Raw genomic sequence first — 6,233 nt, forward strand, 5'->3', positions numbered from 1 at the left:
TTGGATTAATTGTGTGAGTTAGGTGAATTGTGAGATTTAAGTAATCTCGTTGGGAAACTCTTTAGGTGTAGTTGATGTCTTCCGCTATGTAATTTAAATCTTTGATATCTTGTTGTATCTTAATGTGGTGTAACTTTTATTAAAAAAAAAAAAAAAAAATTATTGCACTCTAATCTTGTATTTTGGCTTATCCCTTCGGGGTTTCCTGGCGGGGCATTACAACTACACCAAAATCTAATGGTCATATTAATAGTTATCACTAGTTTTTCTTCTCATCTTTATTTTACATGTGATTTTCAACAAACAAGGGAGATAAAAGATAGAATCCTTTACAAAGTATTAGCAAGTATACATATAGCATGTGGATGTAAATATTCTTTCAGTTTCTTTCTTTCTTCTTCTATAATGCCTCCATATTTGACAACTTGATATAAATCATGTGATGGATCTCCATGTAAGATTTGGTAAATGTAAGCCCCAATGCAAAAGGCACATTAGATGAGGGAAGCAAATCTTTGTTGTCAAGACCGCTCTATGCTCTCTCCACCTCCAAACCAATGTTTTATCACCAACTATTGTCATCTCCCAACTCATCCCTAGATTGATTGGAGCATGGATTTGCCACTTTGAAGGAGGGGGTTGTGGCCTCCTTCTAGAGCAGTCCCCCTTCTCTAAGTCCAAACTCTTTTTTCCACATCTACTATCTCCTATGAAACAGATCAGATCTGTAAGGATGGTCTTGTTTCAATTTAATCAGCACCATGCACATAAAAAGATTATTACACTTTATTTCCTTCCCAAAAAAATGAAAATAATGTTTACCTTAGGATGGAAACCCCACCAAAGGTAATGTTATCCATGAAAGGAAAGGAAGATAGAATCCCGTTGCTCAAGGAAAAGACCCTCATTTGCACATTTATGGGGACTTTTTCAAGATTCGTGACTCTAAAAATATAGGAGCAAGAAAACCCCCCAGGATCTGTATCTAGTAAAAATTCATGTTCATCTTCACCCCAAAACAAGAAAGGGATCTGGCTTTTCAACAGGTCCATGGCTTATTAAAAATCAAGGTTGTTTATGAAGCATTGGTCTCCTACCTTTAATTCCCCAAAATATCTTACGAGCATAGTTCTAACATGGGTCAGGCTACTCTTGCTTTCCAATTAACACTATCAAGTATCCACCCTGAAAAAAACTGGAGAAATAGGTGAGTATATTACTGCCTCTGGATTTACCAATTATCCTAGTGTTCTTTTATATCCAATGATCTATGTCAATATTGATCTAGAAAAACTGGAAGACTTGATGAATATATTACTGCCTCTAAATTTACCAATAATCCTTGCATTCTTTCCTATGCAATGATCGATGTCAATATCGGTCTAGAGAATTGTCACCTCACCATATTATGTTAGATATTTAAGGAATTAACCCAATAGATATGAAAATATCCCCTTTTGGTGTAAGGGTTGCCATGAACATGGTCATCTTGCCACAATCTGCTCTACACATCAACCACAAAAACAAAAAAGCTGCTTCAGGAAACTTGAAGCAACAATTCCAACAACAATCAACTGATCTTCCCAAAGAGGTACTGGTGTCCAGTCATGAAGGCAAAACCTCCCAAAGTGAGGACATAATGTAGCTGGCATACGCATTCAAAGGGAAACCTTGACATACAGCAAGGGGACCACTCAAAATCAAAATTTATTTCCACACTTCGGCCTGAAAAGAGACAATATGTAGAGGACATTGAAATTGAATAGCAAATTAAGTGTTCAAAATCCATTCACTACCAAATTGGGACTAAAACGTTAAAAAAAAAAAAAAAAATCCAACTCAATGAAGAAATTTCCTTGCAGCAAACTCCAATCAAATGTTTCTTGTATTAATAACCAGATCCATAACTTACAAAGGAAAGCAAAAGGATCGACCCAAATTTGAGGCCTTCAATCTCCAGCCTAAACTCTTTGTTCAAAAAATGAGTTGCAACTCCAAAAGTTTCCAAACAAATTCTCCTGAGAGAAGCACTTGAAAACTCAGATATTTTGAAATCACAAATAGATGAGCGCATATTCAAAAGAAACAATCAATTATATCCTCAAGGAATGCCCTGTCAAAAGATCTTGAATGGTCACTACCAATGATAGCTTGAAGACGAGTACACAATGCATGCTCATGCTATAATGAAATCTGCCAGAGTAAGATGTTTCTTGATTTCAAAAATAAATTACCGTCAATTTTCATAATTTATAAGTTGAGATCTAGTTGGTAATTACTAATACCTCTCAGATTAATATATAAAATCCCCATAATCGATTTTAAGATTTTAATTTTGTAAAATGGTTCAACTCTTATTAATACATTACTTTTCATTATACAAAAAAAGGGATGCTCCTCTATGTCATGTAAATAGTGTAGGCATTACTCACTCAATTTTTTGATGATGCAAAAAACGATCATGAATCATTGACAGGCCTTACTGATTTGTCACGTTGCACTACTAAGGTTTTAACTGTAGCTGCAGTGAAAGACACCTTTGTTTTCAAGGAATTCAGTTTGTTTATACAGAGGTATGGCTCTCAAAATTTAGATATCTTTGTGACAGAGATATAGCTCCCAGTTTTGCAATGGTTTTCTTCATCACTGTTCCACTTTATGTTATTACTGTCTGTTGTTGCAGGGAGCAGCATATTGAATTGCATTTCCATTTTGAAAACCTCTCTGGTCTTCCCCAGTCTTTCCTCACACATTCAGCCTGTGGGTCCACGTTTTAGCCTGAAGCTCTCTCCTTTAGATTTTGGGACTCTATTCCTAGGACTTTGAGTAAGCATAGCTGGCTTGCCTATTTATACATCATCTCATCTGGTGCTATGTGACTCAAATGAGGCCTTGGGGGTATTTTCTCCATACTTTCTGGCTTGAACTACAGTAATCTTGTAGCAAGAAACATTGGTCTGAATTACTGGGGTCTTTAGGCACTCATTCTGATTTTTCAAGTTTTCTGTTCACCATAGTGTTTTCTTAATCTTACCAATCTACCTTTCTCAAAGCATAGACCAAATATTTCCATAGATTAATTTGTGAAAATAAGGGAGCTGATGTAATAAGACAACTCCTTGCGTTTCAGTAACAAATAAGAAACACCATTGAGAGAATTTCACAAATGATGTGGAAAATGCACTCAAAGTGGAGCATTGCTACAAGTTAAATCCTCAATTACAACTCATGTCACGCTTCTTGGAAGGCACCATTATAACAGGGATTGTCCAATAGGCATCAATTATAATATACACACAATATAAATCACATATATGTGAATCTAATCAAAAGAGATTTTCCTGTAGATACTAACAATGCATTAAAAGCTGATAAAATAGTACATATAACAAGATATCTTGTAAAGGGTGATAAAATAGTACATTTAACAGGATATCTTGTAAAGAGGCAGCACTCAATTGCCTCTGTCCTGCCATTCTCCTTCTACTCTTTAATGGGACTGGAGGAGGATGGACTGTGAGTTCTTTGGGTGCTCAACCACCCCTTGAAGACTTGGCTTGGGTTAGGGACCCTTTCAATAGTAAAGGGATGCCATATATATTGCTTTTAAGTTATATTATAGTCATATCCTTTCTCAACTTACAAATTACAATCCATCTCTAAACAAATATTTGAGACCAGGTGAGGGTGAGTAGTTGTCGGATCCAAGCTTGTGTTTCAATAATATTAGGAACAGGAAAGTTGCAAATGTGAAAAAAGCATCCAAAGTGATGCATTTATAGAAATCATTACTAATTGAAACCCTGGTACCAAGTTTGGAGGACTACATGAAGGCATTGACACCATCCAGTCTGGTCTCCAAATACAAATCAATCTACCTCCTCAAGTTATTAATTGATTCCAAGTCACCATGTAATGAAACTTGTTATACCTGATTGCCAAGGTTTGGTTTGTCTTGAACCTTAGTGTTGTGGGTCCAAGATGAAACTTAAATTGAAATGATGTAGATCTACTTTCTGGAGTGGAAATGGTCGTTTCCTTCACATCAAGGTTTTTCTTTCTTGAGGACTTGTGCTGTCTTTTATCAATTTAAAATACTTGGGTTATTAGGTCCTCATTTGCTTAATGTATTTTGCTGGTGGTGAGATAAAATCCAGGGCACTTTACAAAAAAAATTTGAAAGCTTGTCATCTCCAATTTGCAATTTGAATCATGTTGAATTGTAGATTTAATTAGCTTTAGCCACTAAGAATAGACTATGGGGACTATAAAGATGCATTCCAGCAAATAATAACATGATAGATCTGGAAATCAAACAAAATTGACAAGCATACCATCTCATCAATTAACAATTGTTACCACAAGAAAAATCCATATACTATTATACAGAAATGAAGCTTAAGCTAAAACAACACAGGGCTTTCACAGTAGGATTGAGACTTAAATTGACATGATAAAGATCTAATTTCTGTAGTGGAATTGGTAGCTTCCTTCGCACCAACGTTCTTTCTTTCTAGTGAAGACTTAAAATATCTTTCATCATTTTAAATATTTGGGTTATTAGATCCTTGTTTGCTTATTGTATTTGCTGCTGATGATGCAATAAATTCTGTAGCCCTTTAGAAAAAATATTTGAAAGTTTGCCATCTCTCATTTGCAATTTGAATTATGTTGAATTGTACATATAATTAGCTTTTGCCACTAGGAATAGACTCTGGGGACTGGGGATTATACAGATGCATTCCAGCACATAATAATATGATAGATCCAGAAATGAAACAAAATTGACAAATGTACCATCTCATCAATTAATAACTGCCACCATAGGAAGAATCCATCTACAGAAATGAAGCTTGAGCTAAAACAACACAAGTGGCTTTCAGAATGGGATTGATTGCCGGAGTGAAGAATGGCTGAGGTAGATCTAAATGCAGTAAACTCAAAATTTGAATGCATAGCAACTTTCATTAACAAATTTGTTCCTATCAGCTTCCTTGAAGGCAGGAAACTTGTCTATACCAGCTTTCCTCAACAATGGCATTTAAACAATAAATCAGTTATCTCACAGCCAACACATAATGTAGTGCAAATACACCCACGTGACTAAATATCAAACCACATTAGCTAAAGAAACTCTTAAAACTGCTAAAATGTTTCAAGTGTTTAACATATATTTCTGGGAATAAAATCTGCTTTCAAATTAATATTACTGGAGCTTCTACTATTCTTGGCTTGCTTGGCTATCAGAAACCCTAGAAGAAGGATATAATAGCACCTGCATTTATGAAGCCATCCAAGATTTTCTAATTTGCAAAAGTAAGCCCAACATAGTGTTCAAAATTTCAAATGTTGTTTACTTTAAGTTGTAGGAATTACTTAAAAGTAAGATAATGACCAAAATCATTCAAAGGATTGCAGTCTAGAGAAACTTATAATTATAACAGCTATAAACTCGGTGGTTTTAATGTGGCATTGACAGCAATATAATCCTCCTAAAGTAATGGCAAACAATAAAATGAAAATTAAACAGATATATGACTCCAAAACTTGAAACATATCATGATAAATCTGCTCTGCTTGCAAGAAACTTGTAACTTTGGAGCATTAATTTTTTACAATCCATTAAGTGTCTTTATAAAGCCTCTGGATAAAACTAACAATTTTTTCTTTTGAAATTTCACATTACACTATGTGAATCATCATCAGGAAGTCCACAGAAAGAGATTGTGAAAAAAGCAGAAACTAGTCAATCCTATATAGTGCTCAGGATGCCAAGGTTGTTGCAGGGAATGCAGGAGGCGATTGTCACAGGCAGGGTTCGGGTGTAAAATGACTCAAGGCTGTAGCATGGAGGGAGCCCGAAAAGTAGGGAGGAAACATAAAGTGTGGAAAAGAAATTTTAAATGAAGTTAGGTTGAAATATAGTAAAAATTTAAATTCTGTCCCAACATAGGAAACATAAAAGAGAAATGATTGGTACTTTTTCTTGTTTAACCGTAACTTTCCACAGATCACTTTTAATATGGATTTATCTTTTGCTAAGTGATCTATGAAAAGTTACGGTTAAACAAGAAAAAGTACCAATCATTCCTCTCTTATGTTTCCTATGTTGGGTACATAATTAATTTTTTTACTCATATTTCAACCTGACTTACATTTAAAATTTATTTTGCTTGATTGTCACCTTCCTCATATCACTGGTAACATGTATTAACTTTTTAGCATCAGTCCTC

The sequence above is a fragment of the Cryptomeria japonica genome, chromosome 5, assembly GCF_030272615.1.
Source record: "Cryptomeria japonica chromosome 5, Sugi_1.0, whole genome shotgun sequence".
NCBI classification, from domain to species: Eukaryota; Viridiplantae; Streptophyta; class Pinopsida; order Cupressales; family Cupressaceae; genus Cryptomeria; species Cryptomeria japonica.